This window comes from Ornithorhynchus anatinus, chromosome 5 (assembly GCF_004115215.2).
Source record: "Ornithorhynchus anatinus isolate Pmale09 chromosome 5, mOrnAna1.pri.v4, whole genome shotgun sequence".
Taxonomy (NCBI): domain Eukaryota; kingdom Metazoa; phylum Chordata; class Mammalia; order Monotremata; family Ornithorhynchidae; genus Ornithorhynchus; species Ornithorhynchus anatinus.
The window spans coordinates 78473261-78497429 of NC_041732.1; the positions used below are offsets into that span (position 1 = coordinate 78473261).

General features: G+C 47.4%; 1 protein-coding gene across 2 annotated transcripts in view; it reads left to right on the forward strand.

Annotated features, from left to right (window-relative positions):
• The window catches only part of ALPL (alkaline phosphatase, biomineralization associated), an 82014-nt gene that overhangs the window by 17504 nt on the left and 40341 nt on the right, over positions 1-24169 (forward strand). The window contains exon 1 of one of the 2 annotated variants that reach the window (XM_029066463.1): positions 20916-20935. The exons of the other annotated variant lie outside the window; for it this stretch is intronic. The gene's annotated coding sequence lies outside the window, so the exon portion shown is untranslated. Of the gene's footprint in view, positions 1-20915; positions 20936-24169 lie in introns of those variants that run through there. 2 annotated transcript variants of the gene reach the window in all.

Consider the following 24169-nt stretch of genomic DNA (forward strand, 5'->3'; position numbering starts at 1 on the left):
ATGCCATTAATTGATTTTTTTTTTTCCTCAGTAACGAGTTTTCGGCCCTGGATTTTCAACTCTTCTCTCTCCTTAGTCTATGCAGACAGCTTTTACCTTAGTTTCCACCTCATCCTTATGGGACAGTGCCCTGCACATAATTAGGACTCCAGTAGATACAATCGATCGATTGATTGATTGGCAGGAGTTAAATCCGCCATCTTGACCAAGATATCCAGCTGCGTTTTCCCCTTTCCTTCATCCACCCTTCTCTTCCTAACAGGGGCAAGTCTCCCTCTCTTCTCTTAGTTTCTGCTTTTTAGATTGTTACATATAGCCCCTGAGCAGCCCCTAGCCAAACTGCTATTCAGCCGCTTCAGCCCTTTCTTGTAAATGAATCCTCCCAACCTCCTAACCATTTCTGGCAGTATACCATTTGGGAAGAAATTCAAGGGAAAACCGAGTCACAATTAACTTAACTAGTGTCCTTCTAAACAATTCCTCTTTGAATGCAACTCCATTCTCGTGACTGTTGCAAAATGACTGAATCCCTTCTTTGCACTGGGTGGGATTTGAACAGGCTCTTGAGAAGCAGAATCTTAGTCTGATTTGTTTGGGCCACTGGGCCCCGAGAGGAAAACGTATTTGAATTTTCCTCATTCCAATTCTCATGCGATGCCACGCGTTCAGTAAACATCCTTGTGTGGGAGCCAAAGGGAACTTCTCACCTCTGGGGAGCACCAGGGCTAGACCTTTAAGCCTCTGTTTACAAATGGAAAGCTGAGTTGCAGAGAACTTAATAATACTGGTGTCTGATAAATGCTTACTATGTGCCAAGCACTGTACTAGGTGCTAAGGTACATATAAGATCACTAGGTCCCACCCAGGACTCGCAGTCTAAGTGGGAGGGAGAACAGTATTGAATCGCCATTCTGGAGAAGAGGGCACTGAGGGCCAGAGAAGTTAATCAATCAAGCAATCAATCAGTTGTATTTATTGAGTGCTTATTGTGCGCCCAGCACTGTATTAGAGTGCCTGGGAGAGTACAGTATAACAGTGAAACGAAGTTGGTAGGAATGTGAGCTTAAAGTCTAGAGGGAGAGACAGACCTTAATATAAATAAATAAATTACAGATCTGTACATAAGTGTTGTGGGGCTGAGGGAAGGGTGAATAAAGGGAGCAAATCAGGGCAGAAGGGAGTGGGAGAAGAGGAAAGGAGGGTTTAGTCAGGGAAGGCCTTTTGGAGGAGATGTGCCTTCAATAAAGCTTTGAAGGTGGGAAAAGTAATTATCTGTCAGATATGAAGAGGGTGGGCAATCCAGGCCTCGGGCAGGACGTAAGCAAGAGTTTGGCAGTGAGACAGATCAAACAGAGGTATAGAGAGAAAGTTGGCACCAGAGGAGTGTGCAGTGTGCAGGCTGGGTTGTAGTAGGACAGCAGTGAAGTGAGGTAAGAGGGGACAAGGTGATTCAGTGCTTTAAAGTTAAGTGACTTGTCCAAGGTCACACAGCAGACAAATGGGATTAGGTCAGGGAAGCAGCATGGCACAGTGGGTAGAGTATGGGCTGGGAATCAGAAGCTCATGGGTTCTGATCCTGAATCCACCACTTATCTGTGTGTGACCTTGGGCAAGTTACTTGGCTTCTGTGGCTCGGTTCCCTCCTCTGTAAAATGGGGATTGACACTGTGAGTCCCAAGTGGGATAGGGACTGTGCCCAACCCGATTTACTTGTATCCACCCCAGTGCTTAGTACAGTGCCTGGCACATAGTAAGCACTTAACAATTACCATCATTATTATTAGAACCCAGGTCCCCTAACTCCTGGGCCCCTGCTCTTTCCCCTAGGCCACTCTCTTGAATGGCTTGAATGGCTTTGAACTTGAATGGTTTTTCATGATCACCCAGCCCATCTCCCCCGGATCGTAATCTGCGTTAGCCATCTTGTCTTGTTTTATACTGTAGAGTGGTCACTGACCCATAGCGACGCCATCTCTCCCAGAACACCCCACCTCCATCTGCAATCGTTCTGGTAGTGGATCCATAGAGTTTTCTTGGTAAAAATCCGGAAGTGGTTTACCACTGCCTCCTTCCGCAGAGTCAACTTGAGTCTCTGCCCTCGACTCTCTCTCATGCCGTTGATGCCCAGCACGAGTGAGTTTTCATCCGTAGACTGCCTTCCACTTGCTCGCCACTGCCCAAGCTAGGAATGGAATGGGTATGCGTCTGCTTGACTCTCTCTCTCTCGTAGTTGAGACTGGTAGAGGACTGGAAACTCTCCGGGTACGACCCTGAGAGGGGGTGTTAGCCACATGGCCTCCCAAATGGGTGACCATGGGTGGGTCTCCCCAGTGAAGGAAGGCTCAGGAATCAAATCTACAAAAGAAGACTCAGGAATCAAACCTAGCACAGAGGACAAAGTGTTTTTTGGAGATCTGAGGGAAACAGATTGACTATGCTGATTAAATTAACTAGCAATTAGCTGGACTCTCTACTTTCCTCTAAATATAACTTGGGGAGATCAAAGATCTTCCCTTGCATTTTTTTTTGCGGGGGGAGTATTTGTTTAAGCACTTACTGTGTTCTAGGCGCTGTACTAAGCACTGGGGTAGATACAAGCTAATCAGGTGGGATACAGTCCATATCCCACCTGGGGCTCCTAGTCTTAATCCACATTTTACGGATGAGGTAACTGAGGAACAGGGAAATTAAGTGACTTGACCAAGGTCTCGTGGCAGACAGGTGGAGGAGCTGGGATTAGAACCCAGGTCCTTCTGACTCCCAAGCCCACACACTATTCACTAAACCACCTTTCTTTTCAATTCAGCTATTATTATTATTATTGTGGCGTTTGTTAAGTGCTTACTCTGTGCCGAGCACTATATTAACCACTGGGATAGATTCAAGATAATCGGGTTGGACACAGTCCCTGTCCCTCATGGGGTTTAGATAATCCTTGCCTCTTCCCTCCCCATCCCTAGTCTCATCCCTCTCTCTAGGGGCAACAAAATATTTTGCTCCAGAAAGCCCTCTGAAGTCCCCCTCCTCCATGGGGACCTGTTTCGAAGGTCAGTGGGATACAGTGATGGATCTAAGGGACACCCAATAAGTTAGAACCTCTGAGAGGTTTTCTGGAGACCAGAGACACGCATGTGGGAAGACATTCTGAAGAGATGTTCAAGGAAAAAGCCTCGAGAACAGCTCCTGGGAATGGAAACTGCTTACATTGTAGAGGAAGGGGAGAGATAAAGAAAGCTGAAGGAACTGCTAAGCCATAACTTGGGGAAAGAGCCTTTTGTCCTTGAGAGACTGGAAGCCTCTGTTAATTGCATTAGACATTCATTTGAGGTTAAATAAACTTTAATTAGTGGACAAGACTTTGAAAGTGGTTTCTCTCTGTTCTGTGGTATATATCCAAAATGAGGCAATGGATGTTGGCTGAGAGACTGGAAATCCAGGCTGTAGGCCTGGCTCAGCTTCTGACATGGGTATAATATTGGACTGATGGCTTAAGTGCTCTCTGACTCGGTTTCCCTGTCTTGAAAATGGGGCCGGTACAGTATAGTTTCTGCCTTCCTTTTTTTTCTGCCTCCTTGAGGAATATTATGGTCTAGTAGAAGGAGCATGGGCCAGAGAGTCAGAGGACCTGGGCTCTAATCCCAGCTCCACCACTTAACTGCTGTGTGACCTTGGGCAAGCCACTTAACATCTCTGAGCCTCAATTCCCTTAACTGCAAAACAGGGATTCTTTGCCTGTTCTCCCTCCTACTTAGACTGGCCCCATGTGGGACCTGATTATCTTTTATCTACCCCAGTGTTTAGTACAGTGCTTGACACCTAGTAAGCACTTAACAAATATAATTATCATTATTATTATTCCTTCCTTTCTTTCTTCCTTCTCTCCTTTCCTCGTCTTTTTTCTACTTCCCCTCCCTCCCTTCCTTACCCTCTCTCTCTCTCTCTCTCTTCTAAACAATTTAGGAGAAACCCCCGTGAAACAAAGTCCAGAATTCCCACTGAGTAACCAGGGCTGGACTTGGGGAAGGAGAAGATAAAATGAGTTGTTAGTCTATCAAAGAGAAGTCCTAGACCTGGAATTTGGAGAGACCTCCCTCACAGACAAGATCTACCTGAAAGTAGGCCATAGTTTAAACAGAAACTGCAGAGATGGGGCTTGTCTGATAAATACATCCAAATGGGTTGTCAGATCGGACTGACAAGTGCTTAGTACAGTGCTCTGCACATAGTAAGCGCTCAATAAATACTATTAAATACTGTTGAATGAATGACTGCTAGGATCAAGGACTGTTATAGGCATTTGCCCTTAGGCCATCTCAACAATACAGACTTCCTGCCGGGAATCCTCCCACAGCTTGTCACTATACCTCTCTTCCTCCCCACCCTCCTCCACTACTTCCCGGCCTCCACCATGGCCCTGGATGGATTTCCTATTAGCCAGGAACTGCCCGTGTACCTATTTTTAAAAAGTTGATTTGGCGTGACCTAGTGGATAGAGCATAGGCCTGGGAGTCAGAAGATTCTAGTCCCAGCTCCACCATTTGTCTGCTGTGTCATCTTAGGCAAGTTGTTTAACTTCTCTGTTCCTCAGTTACCTCACTGGGTCTGAACTGATTAGCTTGTATCTACCCCAGTGCTTAGAACAGTGCCTAGCACATAGTAAGTGCTTAACAAATACTACAGTTATTATTATTTATCACCCAAGGGGAATTCCCTCCCACCGGTGGATTTCAAGCCATTTGGCTGCCCCTATAAACCAGACCACCTCAATCATCAATCACCTCAGTCATCCTTGTCTTCTAATGAAGTTCAATTTGTAGGGCGGATCATGTTACCAACTTCCGCTTCTCAAAACTGCTCTTGTGAAAACAGTCAACAAAGAAGTACAGGCTCCTTCTGGAAAGCTAAATAAGGTGAACGTCTTTCCTAACCCAAGAGGGTTTACACAGGCAGCTGGGGAGATAAGGTTCCACAAAATGACTTCCTCACCGTCCTTTGGTTGGGAAACCACTCTGCCCTGGCCAATCAGTGGAAGGGGACACTCCAGCCCACATCGTCACATCATGGCAAGCCGATTTGGCCATGGAACATGGTGACAGTGACAGAATCCATCACTTTAAATACCCCGACTGGTTGTCTTCCCCACCAGTGAATTTGGCCAGTTTCCCCCAGCGTTGGTACGGGTCCCTGGATTGTCTCCTAACTATACCCCACCCACCCCTTCCCCACAAGATTTCTCGGTTACAACTGCCCTTTTATTGTTTTTTAACCCTTACATAAATATAATGATTATACTATTTGTTAAGTGCTTACCATGTGCCAAGCACTAGACTAAATGCTGGGGTAGAAACAAGATAGCCCCTGTCCCACACAGGGCTCACGGTCTGAGGGAGAGGGAGACTAGATATCGACTCCCTATTTTACAGATGAGAAAACTGAGAAGTTAAGTGACTTACCCAAGGTGACGGAGCAGGCAGTTGGCAAAGCGGGGTTTAGAACCCAGGTCTTCTAGCTCCCAGGCCTAGTGACTTTTCCACTAAACCATACTGCTTCTCAATGAATTACATGGGTGAATACTTTGCATGAATTAATGAATTGCATCAATTCCTCCCCTGCTATCTCACTTGCTTCTAAGCTCACCCTTTGTCCAGTCCATTGAATCTGAGCTGAACAAGGACAAAGGAGTTCTAATCTTTGTGGCGAGTGGCCGCTTCAGAGCACTAAATAGTTTCTAAGGAACCACTCGGTGACTACGGCTTCCTCTGGCGCTTAGCTGGCACTATACCTCTGAAGAGAACCAGGCTCAACGATCCCAAAATTCATCAAGCGCTTAGTACAATGCTCTGCACACAGTAAGTGCTCAATAAACACCACTTAATGATTTATCTTGGCAGATTGGTTTATTCTTCTTAGCACACCCTCCTAGAACAGACAGATTGGGTCGAATATGTGTGTCTGAGCATATCGATCAATACGTTTCCTTTGAATTCAATGTGTCTGTTTATTGCTATATTGTACTATTCCAAGTCCTTAGTACAGTGCCCTGCACAGAGTAAGCGCTCAATAAATACGATCGACTGACTGACTGAAATTTGTCTAAGGATGTCTGTGTGGCTGAAAAGCCAAATGATGACTTAATGCCCAAGCCACACCATTAAATTCATAAAGACTGTCCTTTATTGTCCTGTCACTGATTGTCTGCCATGCCTAGCTCTGTTTTCATGTTGGCCTCTTTGTATCCAGAACCTCTCGAAGCTTCTGCTGAAGAAAACCTACTCCCTTCTGAATTGCCATGCTCCATGCTGTTCTGTCTGCTGCCTTTGGCTCCCAGTTTTTCAGCCTTTTCAATGGGTCCTTAGAACTTTTTCTCAGTCCCCCTTCCTTTGGGTTGCATGATGTCAGCTCAAAATCCCACAATTGTTTGGGTATCCTACTGTCATCCATTCTCCCTCCACCCCACCGTGTCCCACCCAGCCAAGAAGAGTTGGGATTGAGGGTCTTGAGTTCCACCCCAGCTAGAGCGTGGGACCATACCTGTATATGCTCTCCCCGGCGTCTTTTATGATCTTACCTGTGCAGCAATGGGGAGGAATCTCCAAAAGAGGAGTGGCTGGGGTACGGAGCTTCCTTTTCTCTGATTTGAAGCAGCGTGGCCTAATAGAAAGAACATAGACCTGGGAGTCAGAGGACCTGGGTTCTAATCCCAGCCCTGCGTTGTACCTGCTATGTTACCTTGGGCTGGTCACTTAACTTCTCTGTACCTCAGTTCCTTCTTCTGCAAAATGGGGATTCAATATCTGTTCTCTCTCCTACATAAACTGTAAGCCTCATGTAAGACCTGATTATCTTGTATCAAACCCAGCATTTAGTACAGTACGGAGAAACAGTGTGGCTTAGTGGAAAGGGCACGGGCTTGGGAGCCAGAGGTCATGGATTCTAATCCCAGCTCCACTACTTGTCAGCTCTGTGACTTTGGGCAACTCGATAATAATAATTATGGTATCTGTTAAGCACTTGCTATGTGCCAAACACTGTTCTAAGCATTAGGGTAGATACAAGGTAATCATGTTGTCCCACGTGGGGCTCATAGTCTTAATCCCCATTTTCCAGATGAGGTAACTGAGGCACAGAGAAATGAACTGGCTTGTCCAAGGTCACACTGCAGAAAAGTGGCAGAGCTGGGATTAGAACCCACATCCCCTGAATCTCAAGCCTGTGCTCTTTCCGCTAAACCACACTGTACCTCAGTTACCTCATCTTGAAAATGGGGATTAAGACTGTAAACCCCACATGGGACAACCTGAATATCTTGAATCTACTCCAGTGCTTAGAACAGTGCTTGGCACATAGTAAGTGCTTAACAAATACCATCATCAGCATTATTATTATAGTGCTTGTCACATAGCAAGCGCTTAATGAATACCACAGTTATTATTATTTTTATTTGAAGGAGGAAATTGAGCTCATTAACTTTTCAGGTGGCGCAGCTGAAAGGAAGCCAGTAACTTGGCAGACGAGTTTAGAATTCAGAGTAACCGGTCACATTGGAAAAGTGCCAGATGCCAACAGGATCAAGTTCTCCAAGCACAAGTGCCTGTATCATCTGGGGAGGAAATACAAACACCACTGATACAAATTCCCTTCTCCTTCTTCCTCTTGCCTGACGATGATTTTAATGTCCGTCTCTGCCTCTTGACTGTCAGTTCTCAGAGGGCAGGGATCATGTCTCTTACCCTTTTGTGAAGCAACATGGAGTAGTGGTTAGAGAACGGGCCTGGGAGCCAACAGTTCGAGGGTTCTAATCCCGGCTCCGCCACCTCTCTGCTGTGTGACTTTGGGCAAGTCGCTTCACTTCTCTGGGCCTCAGTTACCTCATCTGTAAAATGGGGATTGAGACTGTGAGCCTCATGTGGGACAACCTGATTACCCTGTATCTACCCCAGCGCTTAGAACAGTGCTCTACACGTAGTAAGCACTTAACGAATACCAACATTATTATTCATTCATTCAATAGTATTTATTGAGCGCTTACTATGTGCAGAGCACTGTACTAAGCACTTGGAATGTACAACTCGGTAACAGAGACAGTCCCTGCCCTTTGACGGGCTTACAGTCTAATCGGGGGAGACGGACAGACAAAAACAATAGCAATAAATAGAATCAAGAGGGTGAACATCTCATTAAAACAATAGCAAATAAATAGAATCAAGATTAAATTGACTGAGCTACAAACTGGCAGGCTAGGCTGTGGGCAAATAAAACAGAAACAGGACTCTGGATCAGAGTGAACCCAAAGTGAATGTAAGTCAGATGTTTTGTTGCTATAAAGAAAACCTCTAGGTCCTACTAAAATCATAGCTTCTCCAGAAAGCCTTCCCCAAATAATCTCTCACTTCCTCACCCCATTTCCCCAACACCGGGTCCCCTATGTACTTCCCCACCCTCTTTCTGACTTGGGTACACGTCTTTAAACTACATTCAGTTTGTTCCCCCTACCTGCGATTTATTTTAGAGTCTGCCTCCCCAGCTACGTTGTAAGCTCCCTGAGGGGTGGGATCAGGCCTATTGTACTCTCCCAAGCATTTATTAATAATAATAATAATAATAATGATGATGTTGGTATTTGTTAAGCACTTACTATGTGCAGAGCACTGTTCTAAGCTCTGGGGTAGAAACAGGGTCATCAGGTTGTCTCACGTGAGGCTCACAGATAATCCCCATTTTACAGATGAGGTAACTGAGGCACAGAGAAGTTAAGTGACTTGCCCACGGTCACAGAGCTGACAAGTGGAAGAGCCAGGATTTGAACCCAGGAGCTCTGACTCCCAAGCCCAGTCTCTCACCACTGAGCCACGCTGCTCCTCTTAAGTATGGTGCTCTCCACAGCGTAAGCAATCGATTAGTATAATTGATGGATTGATGGATTCTGGGGACCTACCGTGTAGAATGTCAGAATGACCAGTCCCACTTTCCCTCTCTTTCAGCATAAATGAGACTCTTAGGCAGTTAAGACTGGAATCCAAAAAGAAATGCAGAGAGTTCAGAGAGGTTCAGAGGAGAGCCCTGGTGATGATTAAAGGTTTGAGAAATAAGAATTCTGAAGAAAAGCTATAGGAACAGGGGTTATACAATCTGGAGAAAAGAAGGCCATTTAATAAGGGTCTTCAAGGGTATGAAAGGCACTTACTGAGAAGATCAGGACCAGCTGCTCTCCATCTCCACTGAGGATAGATCAAGGAGAAATGAGCTTCAACTATTAACATGTGGGAGTTAGACATGAGGAAGAGTTTCCCCTCAAAATGTTGGCCAACGTTAGTGCAGGAGACTGAAGGAGGCGGTGGACTCTGTTTTTAATCATATTTTAAAAGTGACTATTATGTGCCAGGCACTGTACTAAGTGCTGGGGTAGATGGAAGCAGCGTGGCTCAGTGGAAAGAGCACGGGCTTTGGAGTCAGAGGTCATGGGTTTGAATCCCGGCTCTGCCATTTGTCAGCTGTGTGACTGTGGGCAAGTCACTTCACTTCTCTGGGCCTCAGTTACCTCATCTGTAAAATGGGGATGAAGACTGTGAGCCCCACGTGGGACAACCCGATTCCCCTGCGTCTACCCCAGCGCTTAGAACAGTGCTCTGCACTGCTCTGCACATAGTGAGTGCTTAACAAATACCAACATTATTATTATTATTATGGAAGCTAACCAGGATGGACACAGTCCTTGTCTCACATGGGACTCAGAATCTTAATCGCTATTTTACAGATGGGATAACTGAGGCACAGAGAAGTTACGTGACATACCCAAGGTCACACAGCAATCAAGTGGTGGAGTCGGAATTAGAACCCAAGTCCTTGGTACTCCCAGGCCCATGTTCTACCCATTAGGCCATGCTGCTTCTCATAAAGTCTTCCCTCAAAGAATTTGAAAATAGATCCTTATTAGCCTGAGACACGTGAAATAGGACATCTCACCTATCTGGAAGCAGAGGGATGGACTAACTGACCTCTCAAAGTCTCTTCCAGTACAACAATCCTTCAACTTTTTTTTTTAATGGTACTTATTAAACATTTACTTTGTGCCAGCCACTGTACTTCAGGCTGGAGTAGCTACAAGATAATCAGGTTGGTCACAGTCCCTTTCCCACGTGGGGCTCAGAGTCTAAGTAGGAGGGAGTAGGATTTTATTCCCATTTTTTGGGTGAGAAAATTGATGCATAGGGAAGTTAAGTGACTCACCGAAGTTCCCACAGCAGGCAAGTGGAGGAGCCAGGTCCTCTGACTAATGGATCTGTGCACTCCATCAGGTCACACAGCTTCTCAGTCGAATGAAATAGCGGCGGGCCAACAAGATTCTGGGGAATCACGTTTGGGAGTTCACATCAGGTGAACATACATGTTCTTGGAGAATATTTGGCCCAAAGGTCAACTTCAAAGACTGAGTCTTTCTTGCTGAAAAAGTGGGGCATGGTGAAGGGTGAGGAGAACCAGACTGTTGGGAGAACATCCCCGGAAAAGTTTGGAGAATGAAACAACGCTAACAAGACTGCCCTCCTCTCCTCCTCTGATCTGGCTCCAGCTCTTCCCTTTGCCTGGATGGAAACTTCTGGGGAAGAGAGGCTGTCCGGCTGCCATTTCATTTCCAAATGCCTTCTTGAAAGACGATTAAAATGAAGCCAAACTTGGTGTGTGCAATCAGTTGTGATTTGGGCTCACACCCACACTCCTTTAGTTTGATAGTTTGTTTAATTAGATGACTCCTTAAGCCTAGATTGTTTAATGAACATCGTAAGACCAGGAGAGATACTGTAATCGTATTTTCAGCTTGGCTTCAATTGGATCAATCAGTCCAGTACTTATTGAGTGCTTACCTCGTGCAGATCACCGTACTAAGCGCTTAGGAGAGAACCATCTAACAGAGTTGGCAGGCCTGTTCCCTCCTCACAAGGAGCTTACAATTTAGAAGGAAAGACAGACATGAAAATAAACTGGGTACATATACTGCAGTGATCTCCGCTAATATCTGCTCCAGGAACAATGGGCTTGCAGCTGTGACTTTTCCCCCGGGGTGTTCCCTTAGCCGGCTTGGTTTCCCATCCTACTGGGTTATGCGTACCCTTATGAACTCACATCCTCTCTAACATTCATCCATGTATGGCCACTTGATTTGTTTGGATAGTGCAGTAAACATTTTTGCGTCTGTCTCCTCCATTAGAATGAAGGCAAGGGATGCATCATTTTGTTACTCTGTACTTCCCAAGGGCCTGATACTGTGCAAATGAGCTCTCAATAAATGCTGCCGATATTATTATTACCACCACTATCACTTCTACTTTTTTATGGCATTACTTTTTAATGTTTTAATAAAACATATATTTTATAGATATTTTATATATTAACATTTATTTTTTATAGCTTTACTATGTGTCAGGTTGGACCCAGTCCATGTCCCATATGGGGCTCACCGTCTTAATCCCCATTTTACAGAATGCTACCTCTTCTTCTATTATTTGTACTACTACTAATAATAATAATTATTGTATTTGTGAAGCGCTCACTATGTGCTAAGCACTGTTTTAAGCGCTGGGTGGATACAAGGTAATCAGGATGTCCCACGTGGAGCTCACAGTTTTAATCCCCATTTTACAGATGAGGTAACTGAGGCACAGAGAAGTTAAGTGGCTTGCCCAAGGTCACCCAGCAGACAAGTGGCAGAGCCGGGATTAGAATCCGTGTCCTCTGACTTCCAAGCCCGGCCGCTTTCCACTAAGTCACACTGCTTCCCATAACAGCTACAACACTACTACAACTAGTAATAATAATAATAATAATAATTGTGGCATTTGTTAAATGCTTACTATGTACCAGGTACTGTACTAAGCACTGGGGGGGGGGGGGATACAGGCAATTCGGGTTGGACACAGTCCCTGTCCCACAGGAGGCTCACAGTCTTATTTCCCGTTTTACAGAGACGGGCACGGAGAAGTGAAGTGAATTGACTTGCCCAAGGGCACACAGGAGACAGGTGGCAGAGTCAGGAATAGAACCCATGACCTTCTGGCTCCCAGGTCCATGCTCTATCCACTATGAAGCCTTCTTGGAGGAGATGTGCCTTCAGTAAGACTTTGAAAGTGGGGAAAGCAATTGTCTGTTTGATATGAGGAGATAGAGGGTTCCAGGCCAGAGGCAGGATGTGGTGGAGAGGTCGACAGCGAAAGCCTCTTCCAACTTCCCACCTTTCCCAAAAGTATCTCAAGAGAAGATTTCCTGCCTTCTCTCAAAATCCACCCCCTCCACCCTGCTCCTTCACACCTTATCAAAACACTTGTCCCCACCTTCATCCCTCCCTGACTGCTCCTTCAACCATTCACTTTCTAATGTTTTCTTCGCTGCTGCCGCTATCAAACATGCTTACCTGCCCCCATCCTTAACTCCATGGCTCCCTCCTACCATTCCTCTCCAAACTCCCTGAGGGACTTCTCTACACCTGCTATCTTTACTTCCTCTCCTCCATTTCTCTCTTTGACCCTTTGATGCCCTTGTCTCCACAAAAACTGCCCTAAGGTCAACAACTGCTTTCTTGCCAAATTGCTTCTACTCCATCCTAATCCTCCTTGACCTCTCAAATGTCTTCAGCTGTGTGGACCACCCCCCTCTCCATGAAACCTTATCCCACCTTGGCTTCACTGATACTGTCCTCTACTGATCATCCTTCAATCTCTTCGACTGCTCCTTCTCAGCCTCTTCCCACAGGCTCCTCCTCTGCCTCCCTCCCTCTAACTGTGGGAGTCCCTCAAAGCTCATTTGGGGTCTCCTTCTATTCTCCATCTATTCCCATTCCCTTGGAGAAATCATTCGTTTCCATGACTTCAACTACCATCTCTATGCAGGGGATCCCCAAATCTACTTCTCCAGGCCTAACCTCTCTCCTTTTCGGCATTCTAGCATTTCCTCCTGCCTTCAGGACCTCTCTACCTCTATGTCCCACCGTCACCTCCAATTTAACAAGTCCAAAACAGAACTCTTCATCTTCCCACTAAAGCCCTATTCTCCCCATGTCTATCCCATCACTGTAGATAACACCACCATCCTCCCCATCTCACAAGCCAGTAAACTTGGCATGATCCTAGACTCATCTCTCTCATTCAACCCACATATTCTATCTGTCATAAAATCCTGTGGGTTCTACTTTCACAGTATCATTAAAATCTACCCTTTCCTTTCTCTCCAAACTGTCACTGTGCTGATCCAAGCACTTATATCCTGCTTTGACTACTGCATTAGAAGCAGCATGGCCTAGTGGAAAGATCAAGGTCAAGGGAGTCAGAGGGCCTGGATTCTTGCCTGCTGTGTGACCCTGGGCAAGTCACTTAACTTCTTTGTGCCTCAGTGACCTCATCTCTAAAATGGGGATTAAATCCTACACCCTCATACTTAGACTGTGAACCCCCAACGGGACAAGGACTGTATCTGATTACTTGGTATTTAGCACTTAGAACACTTAGAACACCCAGCACTTAGAACAATAGACAATAATGTAAGTGCTTAACAATACCATAGTAATAACAATAACTCTCAGCCTCCTTGCTGACCTCTCTGCCTAACGTCTCTCCCCACTTCAATCCATATTTCACTCTGGTGCCCAGATCATTTTTCTAAAAGAAAATGTTAAGGTCATGTATCTCCACTCCTCACCAATCTCACCACTGACCCCTTGCCCCCACCCTTCCTCTTATCTGGAACTCCCTACCCATTCATATATGCCAGACCACAATTCTTCCCACCTTCAAAATCCTATTAAGATCATAAATCCTCCAAGAGGTCTTTCCCAATTAAGCCATTTTTTCCCTTACTCTCTCTCCCTTCTATGTTGCCATTTAAGCACTTGATATTAACCCCATCTCACCCTTAGCTATACAGAAAATACTGTCTTGTCTTATGCTGTTGAATCGTCTCCGAACCATAGTGACACCATGGACACAGCTCTCCCAAAGCACCCCACCTCCACCTGCAATCATTCTGAGAGTGTATCCATAGAGTTTTCTTGGTAAAGATACAGAAGTAGTTTACCATTGCTTTCTTCCGCACGGTAAACTTGAGTCTCCGCCCTCGACTTTCTCCCATGCCGCTGCTGCCCAGCACAGGGGAGTTTTGACCTGTAGCAGATGGCCTTCCACTCGCTAGCTATTGCTCAAGCTAGGAATGGAATTGGTATGCCTCTACTTGACTCTCCTTTCCCACAGCTGAGACTGGTAGAGTCCTGGAAATTGTCCAGGTGCAATTCTGAGGGGGGGGACACAGTAAATATTCCTAATCTGTTTATTTATATTAATATATTAATAATAATGTTGGTATTTGTTAAGCGCTTACTACGTGCAGAGCACCGTTCTAAGCGTTGGGGTAGATACAGGGTAATCAGGTTGTCCCACGTGAGGCTCACAGTTAATTCTCATTTTACAGATGAGGTAACTGAGGCACAGAGAAGTCAAGTGACTTGCCCACAGTCACACAGCTAAGTGGCAGATCGGGGATTCGAACCCATGACCTCTGACTCCCGAGCCCGGGCTCTTTCCGCTGAGCCACGCTGCTTCTCTAGGTGCTCTCCCAAGTGCTTAGGCCAGTGCTCTGCAACCCGGAGGTTCTTAGTAAATACCACCCTTTGATGGGGGAGGTTGGGAGAGGTTCTTCATGACTGATTTTTTTGGCATGGGGGGTGCCCCTGCCTTAACAGCTATGAATCGAGTAGCTTCTTGATTTGAGCAATGAGCCTGACCATGTGTGAGAGCGACAACCCAGCACCCTGCCTCTCTGAACCGCTGGTGGGGATCCCAAGAGTCTGTATTGTTTTATGGTATTTCATTCATTCATTCATTCAATCGTATTTATTGAGCCCTTACTGTGGGCAGAGCATTTGTTAAGTGCTTACTACGTGCAGGCACTGTTATAAGCACTGGGGTAGATGCAAGATAATCAACTTGGACACAGTCCATGTCCCATATGGGGCTTACAGTCTCAATCCCCCTTTTATAGATGAGGTGACCGGGGCACAGAGAAGTTAAGTGGTTTGTCCAAGATCACACAACAGATGAGGAAGAGCCAGCATTAGAACCCAGGTCCTCTGATTCCCAGGCCTGTATTCTTTCCCCTAGGCCACACCACTACTTGAGTGCTGAACCCTGTATTAAGCACTTGGGAGAATATGATATTTATTGTGCGCTTACAGAACTAAGTGCTTGGGAGAATACAATAGAGCCAGGGCTCAGAACTGTCGGTGGACATCCTGGCTCTCCTCCCAGTACACTGGAATTCCATTTACCGAATCGTATGTTTGGGCAGTTGAGTTTCGAGTTTACAATGGCTCAGACCAGTCTCCCTCCTTCTGTGCTGGCGACTGGCCCGTAGACTGGTGTTCCAGGACAGCCAGACTGAAGGAAAGGAAAATGAACAGTGCAGGCAAACATACTAGTGATAGGGGCAAGTGCTAGCCATGGGCAAGTGGGCCCCTGGCTGACCGGGTTCTTGGAACCAGCTCTGGAGAGCAGATGGGAATGGTTGGGCTTAGGGTCAATTTAGTGGGGGTGGCAGGAAGGAAGTCGGGTGTGAAGGGAGGAATGAATTAATGGGATTTTCCCAGACATTTGCCAAACTTTTCCGTCACTCTTTACCATTCTCTTGTATGGCCAGTTCAGGCCTGAGAGATAACCGTCAGGGAGGATTTCAATCAATCAGTCAATCAATTGTATCTGCGGAGCATCTACTCTGTGCAGAGCAATGTACTAAGCGTTTGGGAGAGTCCAATACAACAGAGTTGGTAGACACATCTCCTGTCCACCAGGAACTTACAGTCTAGAGGGAGACAGACATTAATATAAATAAATAAATCACAAGGGTGAGCATCTGGTGCTCTGGAGAGTTTTCTGATACCCTACTCGGGGAAGAGGAATTCCTTTTTCTTTCTGGTTACCCTTCATGAATGGAAAGCAGGGCAGGCTCCCAGGAATCCTGGCTCCCTTTGGATGCAAGCCCTGAGTCTGCTCGCTTGACCTGTCACATTCAGCTCGTGTCCATTCAAGGTCTCCGCCACTCTGGAGTTCCTGCCGGGCTCCTCCCTCACCCCCACTAACAATAATTTTGGCATTTGTGTAAGTGCTTACTCTGTGCCAGACTCTGTTCTAAGCGCTAGGGTAGATGCAAGATAATCGGGTCGGACACAGTGCCCGTCCCACGTGGAGTTCAGGTTGATCAGATGGCCGGTTCAGTGTTTCATTTACTTGTGTTTCCTCTCTGACCTTGTGGTTTGAAATGTAACTTGCGGTAGCTGCCTTTTGCTGCTTCCCTTTGGTTTTTCTCTGGGTCCAAAGTCTCAGAATGAACAACGGCTGGCAACCTCGGTGCTTGGCCGGGACCGTCCCCTCGGAAGGTCCGACCGGCCCCTCCCCCACCACCTTGGCCCTGGCCAATCCGATCCCGAACTCTGACTCAGCGGATCCACCTGCTCCAGAGCTGGAGAACTGGGGATGCTGATGATCCCGGCCGGGCGGTGGATTGCTAAGGAGCCAAGGGACAGAGGGAGACGGGGGGGTGAGTAACGGGAGGACAGGGCTGGCAGGTCAGTTCTCAGGTAATACGGCCGCTGCCTAGCTAGTTGGACGGTCCAGGACCGGTTGAAATCAAAGCATTCAGCTATTCATTCATTCAATCCTATTTATTATGCATGCAGAGCACTGTACTAAGCGTTTGGGAGAGTACAATATAACAATTAAACCGACACATTCCCTACGGGCTGGGGAGAGGTGGGAAGCAGCGTGAACAGGGCCTGGGAGTCAGAGGTCCTGATTCTAATCCCCGATCTGCCTTTTGCCTGCTTTCTGACTTGGGGCAAGTCACGTAAATTCTCTGGACCTCAGTTTCCTCTACTGAAAACGGGGATTCACTACCCGTTCCCCCTTCTTAGACAGGGAGCCCCTTGTCGGGCAGGGATTGAGTTCGAATTGATTTTTTTCACGGTATGTAAGACCGCTCTATGTGTCAAAACTGTTTTAAGTTCTAGAGTAAATACAAGTGAATTAAGGTGGGCATAATCCCTGTCCTGCATGGGGCTCACAGTCTAATAATAATAATAATGATGATGGTATTTGTAAAATGCTTACTACATACCAAACACTGTTCTAAATGCTGGACTATCTACCCCAGTGCTTAGAATGGTGTTTGACACATAGTACTTAATAAATACCATAAAAAAAAAATCAGTCATCCCAGACCTCAGGCAGGTTCTTAAATCCTCCTTCCCACCCAAACTCCATATTCTTCCACCAACTCACAGGAGTTCTTCCTAGGGCTGGGTTTCGAGGCAGGCGTGCCGGCAGCTCCCGGGAGCGCCGGGATCAAGACCCACCTGCCACAGTGCTATTCCCTCCATGCAAGTTTGAGGAAGGGGGCACAGTGAAGAGGCTGGATTCTAGACAGTACATGATGGCGGCACACCAAAGATACTTCTCGCTGGGAAATCGTTGGCTCCCATCTGTCTCCACCCGTGCCACCCCCCTCATCTTTTCCCTCCACCTCTCCCTTATCCGGAGGTGCAGAATGCACTTTGGGATAAGAGATGAAATCAGTGTTCTCTATTCCCTTGGCCCCAGGGGCATGAGATGCAGTGATAGTGGGAAGAGGAAACCTTCCGGGAGCAGAGGGAACCCTTCAAGCCCAACTCTTTCAGGGAAAGGGCAGGGGAGGAAAGCAGCGTGGCACAGTAGATAGAGCACGGGCCTGGGTGTCAGGAGGTCATGAGTTCTAATCCCAGCTCTGCCACTTGTCTGGTCTGTGGCCTTGGGCTGTCACTTTGCTTCTCTGTGCCTCAGTTACCACATCTGTAAAATGGGGATTAAGGCTGTGCGTACCATGTGGGACAGGGACTGTGTCCAACCCAATTTGTTGTATTCTCTCCAGCGCTTAGTACAGGGCTTGGCACATAGTAAGCACTTAATAAATACCACAGTTATTATTAGGGGCTGGAACCCAGGCACAGCCTTGGGGGGTGGGGGGAGAAAGAGAGAGAGAGAGTTGGGAGAGGAGTGAGGCCCAGAGGGTGTTGGGAATAATGGGAAGGGAAGGGAATCATTCATTCATTCAATAGTATTTATTGAGCGCTTACTATGTGCAGAGCACTATACTAAGCGCTTGGAATGAACAAGTCGGCAACAGATAGAGACAGTCCCTGACGTTTGACGGGCTTACGGTCTAATCGGGGAAGACGGACAGACGAGAACGATGGCGATAAATAGAGTCAAGGGGAAGAACATCTCGTAAAAACCGATGGCAACTGAATAGAATCGAGGTGATGTACATTTCATTAACAAAATTAATAGGGTTATGAAAATATATACAGTTGAGCAGACGAGTACAGTGCTGAGGGGATGGGAAGGGAGTCGGTTATGGGAACCCAGGTGTTGGGAGGCTGGGTGCTGAAAATGAAAATGCTGACCATGAAGGCATCCGGTGCCACAGCTGTATTAGATGGGGGGACAGGCCACTTGAAAACTGGCCTGACCGGTATAAAAATTGGACACTGACAGAGGAGTGGCAGCAAGGTGTTTGGGGGAAGCACCACAGGTGCCAGTCCTGCGGTGCAGCGATGCCCAAGTTGGCATCAGTGAATAACAATGGTAGGGAGAGGGCCTGGGGAGGAGGCCGTCGTTCCCTCCCACCCCCACCCCACCGCCACAGTGGCGTCTCCACGGTTCACCAGGTCACTAGAACAACATGTCCTTGGGCAGGGTGTTCCTTTGCTGGTTCCTTCAGGGATGTGGCCTCAACTCACTGGCAGGGATGCGGGTTGTAGCGGGGGAGGAGGGTGCCCGGGACCTGCCAGCACACACACACTGAGGCAGCTGTCTACTGGAAACCGGCCTTGCCAGCAGGAAATATCAGCCCCTGATCTGACCCACCGGGGACCTGAGTTGGAGGGGGAGAGTGGGATGAGAAGAGAGGGATTTTCCTGGCACTCCCATCCGGGGGCAGTCCCAAATCTGGACTGAGCCTACCTGGCTCAAGATGAGGGCAGAACTAAGACCTGTGGGGCTGGGCTGGGCCCAGGGAGGCTTGAAGGGGTTTAGTTGCCCTTGTGGTCCTAGAATCCCCAAGGCAGGGTTTAGGGTCCAGGCGATGGGGACTGGGACAGTAACGTTTGTGTGTCCTTCTTAGGTGCAGCATGGCCTAGTGGATAATAATGGTGGTATTTGTTAAGCACTTACTATGTGCAAAGCACTGTACTAAGCGCTGGGGGATACAAGGTGACGAGGTTGTCCCCCGTGGGGCTCACAGTTTTTTAATCCCCATTTTCCAGATGTGGTAACTGAGGCCCAGAGAAGTGAAGTGACTTGCCCAAAGTCACACAGCTGGCAAGCGGCGGAGCATGAGCTTGGGAGTCAGAAGGACCTGAGTTGTAATCCCACCCCACCACTTGGCTGCCGTGTGACCTTGGGCAAGTCACTTCAATTCTCTGTGCTTCAGTTACCTCATCTGTAAAATGGGGATTAAGACTGTGAGCCCTATGTGAGACAGGGACTGTGTCCAACATGATTGGCTTGTGCCTACCCCAGCGCTTAGTCCAGTGCCTGGCACAGAGAAAGCACTTAAAGAATACCACAGTTATTATTATTATTGTTTGAGGCTGTTGGTGGGGTTCTGCTCTCTCCCTCTCAGGGACAGGCGGGAGGGACAGGGCCCCCTGGTTAGTGCTACACTTAACTGGACATTCCCGGGGTGGCCAGGCTGGGCTGGGCTCCAAGAGCGTGTGGCTGTCCCAGAGATGGGCTCTGAGGCAGGAGGGTCTGGGGAGGGGTGGGGTTGGGGCTGGGGGGAGAGTGAGGAGGGGTCAGGCTCCTAGTACGGCCCAGGGGAGCCGCTACGTCCCGCTGAAATCTGAGGCTGGACCCAGGCTGGACTGGCAGGCTGGGGAAGGTCAATGGAGGACAGCAGCCTTTTTCAGCCCTATCAGGACAAGCCCCTGCTTTCCAGCCCGCCCTCCTGACTCGGAGTTAACTGCTTACTGGTCTGGGGAGCGGCAGCCCTGGACAACACACGCATGCGGACGGGGCAAGTCGGTCGCGGGAGGCTGTCGGCCCCGGTGTCCCCACGTTCCAGGGAAAACTGGAGAAGCCTGGGCTGTGTCAGCTCTTGGGGGGCAGAGGCGGGGTCATTCTATGGCCAGAGATGATAGGCCTACCCGGTTCTGAGGGGAGAGACAGGGTCAGGCCTCTGCTTGAGAACCTAGGGCTGACCATTCTCCCCTTCTCTCTCTCTAGGACAAATCGCTGGGAATTAATTCCTCAAAATAAACCCTATTTCTGCAACGGCTGATGCTGGGCAGGGGGGAATGTCTCTGGGGCTGGAGGTGGGAGAGACCAGGGTTGGGAGGCACCAGGAACAGGAGGGGTTAGAGGCGGGAGGGCCTAGGGCCTCAAGGGACCCGGGACAGGAAAGACCGGAGGCGGGAGGGGATGGGGTCAGGAAAGATCGGGGACAGGAGGGGCCGGAGGCAGCAGGAGTGCTGTTGTCACTGCTCTCCGTGTCCTGTGGAGAGGGTGATGTCCTGGGGGACCTCAGCCTTCTGGGAGGAAACCTCTTCTGACCTACTGTCCAGTTAGGTGGAAATGTGTGGCTTAGTGGAAAGAGCACGGGCTTGGGAGTCAGAGGACATGGGTTCTAATCTGGACACGCCAGTTAACCTCTCTGTGCCTCAGATACCTCATGTGTAAAGTGGGGATTAAGACTGTGAGCCCCTGTGAGACAACTTGATTACCTTGTATCTACCAGTGCTTAGAACAGTGCTTGGCAAATAGTAAATGCTTAACAAATACCATCATTATTAATATCTCCCACCCAGCCTCCTCTCTGTCACTTTGGTCCTGATTTCTGGGCTCCTTCACTTGCCACAGTTTCCTCTGAGGTAAGTGGGAGCTGGGTGGGCAGGAGGGGGTCCCTCGGCCCCCCCCTCAGTCAGTGATTAGACTGTAAGCCCGTCAAACGGCAGGGACTGTCTCTATCTGTTGCCGACTTGTTCATCCCAAGCGCTTAGTACAGTGCTCTGCACATAGTAAGCGCTCAATAAATACTATTGAATGAATGGTGGTGTGGTTTGTCAGCTCAGGGAGTTGCTAAGCCACCACTTACTCATTGTCTGCCTTTGCTCTGCTTGTCCCTGTCTCCCATCTCTGCCCAATCCCAACTCCCTCCTTCTGTCCCTCCCCTTCTCCCTCCCCAGTGGCAGCCTTACCTTTAATTAATTAATTAATTAATTCATTCATTCATTCGTATTTACTAAGCGCTTACTGTGTGCAGAGCACTGTACTAAGCACTTGGAATGTACAATTCGACTACAGAGACAATCCCTGCCCAATAACGGGCTCACAGCCTAAAAGGGGGAGACAGACAACAAAACAAAACAAGTAGTCAGGCATCAGTACCATCAGGATAAATAGAATCATAGATATATATACATCATTAATAAAATTAATAGAGTAATAAATAATATATACAAATATATGTAGGAGGGAGTTATCCCCGGGTGTGTAAGAGGGTGTGAAGTGGAGAGGTGGTGAGGAAGAGAAGCAGCGTGGCCAAGTAGAAAAAACATGGGTCTGGGAGTCAGAGGACCGCTGACTTCCCCTCTAGACTGTAAGCTCGTTACGGGCAGGAAACTATATCTGCTAATTCTGTTGCATTGTATTCTCCTAAGTGCTTAGTACAATGCTCTGCACATAGTAAACGCTCAGTAAGTACCATTGATTGTTTGATTGACTGACCTGAGTTCTACTCCTGGTTCCACCACTTGCCGGTGAGTGACTTTGGACAAGTCACTTCTCTGTGCCTCAGTTTCCTCATCTGTAAAATTGGGATTCAATACCTGTACTCCCTCTCATTTAGACTATGAGCCCATGTAGGTAAGGGACTGTGTGTTGAATCTGATTGTCTTGTAACTACCCCACTGCTTCTCAGTACAGTGTTTGGCTATACACTATTATATCCGTTAAGATCTTACTATAAGCCCAACACCGTTTTAAGAACTGGGATAGATACAAGTTGGGTTGAATGCAATCCCTGTTCCACATGGGGCTCACAGTCTAGGTAAGAAAAGAGAGCAGTCATTGAATCCCCATTTTACAAATGAGGAAAATGAGACACTAAAAAGATAAGTGATTTACCAAAGGTCACACAACAGGCGGCGGGCAGAGCTGGGATTAGAACTCAGGTTCCCCCCTTCTAGATTGTAAGCCTGTTGTTGGGTAGAGATTGTCTCTATTTGTTGCCAAATTGTACTTTCCAAACACTTAGTACAGTGCTCTGCACACAGTAAGAGCTCAATAAATACGATTGAATGAATGAAAGTTCCCCTGATTCCCAGGTCTGTGTCGTTTCTGGAGGGTCACACTACTCTTCAAGCACATGGTAAGCATTTAATAATAATAATAATAATAATAATTGTGATATTTGTTAAGCGCTTACTATGTGCAAAGCACTGTTCTAAGCACTGGAGTTGATACAAGGTAATCAGGTTGTCCCAAGTGGGGCTCACAGTCTTAATCCCCATATTACAGATGAGGTAACTGAGGTACAGAGAAGTCAAGTGACTTGCCCAAAGTCACACAGCTGATAAGTGGCAGAGCCGGGATTAGAACCCATGACCTCTGACTCCCAAGCCCGGGTTCTTTCCACTAAGCTATGCTGCTTCTCAGCATGGTATTTAACAAATACCACATTATTATTATGATGGCTCTCATTCAAATCCAGCAGGACATTGGCAGTGGGAGCCAAGATGGCTGGGGTCTCCCCTCAGCTTGGGAATTGTGCATACTAGAGCCAAATATGGAAGAGGGAGCCAGGAAGGCTTGACTCCAATAAAAATAATAATAAAAAATGTGATATTTGTTAAGCACTTAATATGTGCCGGGCACTGTACTAAACTCTGGGGTGGATACAAGCAAATTGAGCTGGACAAAGTCCCTGTCCCAACATCGGGCTCACAGTCTCAATCCCCGTTTTACAGATGAGGTAACTGAGGCACACAGAAGCGAAGTGACTTGCCCGAGGCCACAGAACAGACAAATAATAATAATGATAATGTTAGTATTTGTTAAGCACTTACTATGTGCAGAGCACTGTTCTAAGCGCTGGGGTAGATACAGGGTAATCAGGTTGTCCCACACGAGGCTCACAGTTAATCCCCATTTTACAGATGAGGTAACTGAGGCACCGAGAAGTTAAGTGACTTGCCCACAGTCAGCTAAGTGGCAGAGCTGGGATTCGCACCCATGACCTCTGACTCCCAAGCCCGGGCTCTCACCACTGAGCCACACTGCTTCTCTAGTAGGAGAGCTGGGATTCGAACCCATGACCTTCCGACTCCCAGGCCCACGCCCTATCCACTACTCTGGCTTCCTCCCAGAAAGGAAGCTCCTGGGGTGGAGTGTCTGGGCATTCCTAGAGAAGCAGGAGAAGCACGAGAGAAGTGGCCCAGGCCTGGGAGTCAGAAGGACAGGGGTTCTAACAATCTGTTAATTAATTATAATAATAATAATCTAATAATCTAATAATCATGTCTGCTATGAGACCTTGGGCAAATCACTTTAGTTCTCTGTGCTTTGGTTACCTCAACTGTAAAATGAAGATTAAGCTGTGAGCCCCATGTGAGACACAGGCTGTCCCAACTGATTAGCCTGTATCTACCCCAGAACCTCATAGATATAGTACGTGGCAAATTGCCAGCGTTCAGCAAAGACCATTAAAAAAAAAGAATAAAAAGTAGAACCAGGACTTAGAGGTAGGTAGCCTTAACCCCTTGAATGATTATGGTACTTGTAAAGCATCTACTAAGTGCCAGATACTGTACTAAGCGCTGGAGGCATTCAGAGCAGGCTGCAGGGGACTCTCACACCTAGGCCCCCCAAGCAGGGGACAGAAGCCCACCCCATACCATCAGGGTCTGGTGACGGAACCATTTTTTTAATGGCATTTGTTAAGCGCTTATTATGTGCTAGGTGCTGTACTAAGCACCGGGGTAGATACAAGATAATCAGACTGTGGGCTAGTCACTTCACTTCTCTGTGCCTCAGTTCCCTCATCTGTAAAATGGGGATGAAGACCGTGAGCCTCACGTGGGACAACCTGGTGACCCTTTATTTAC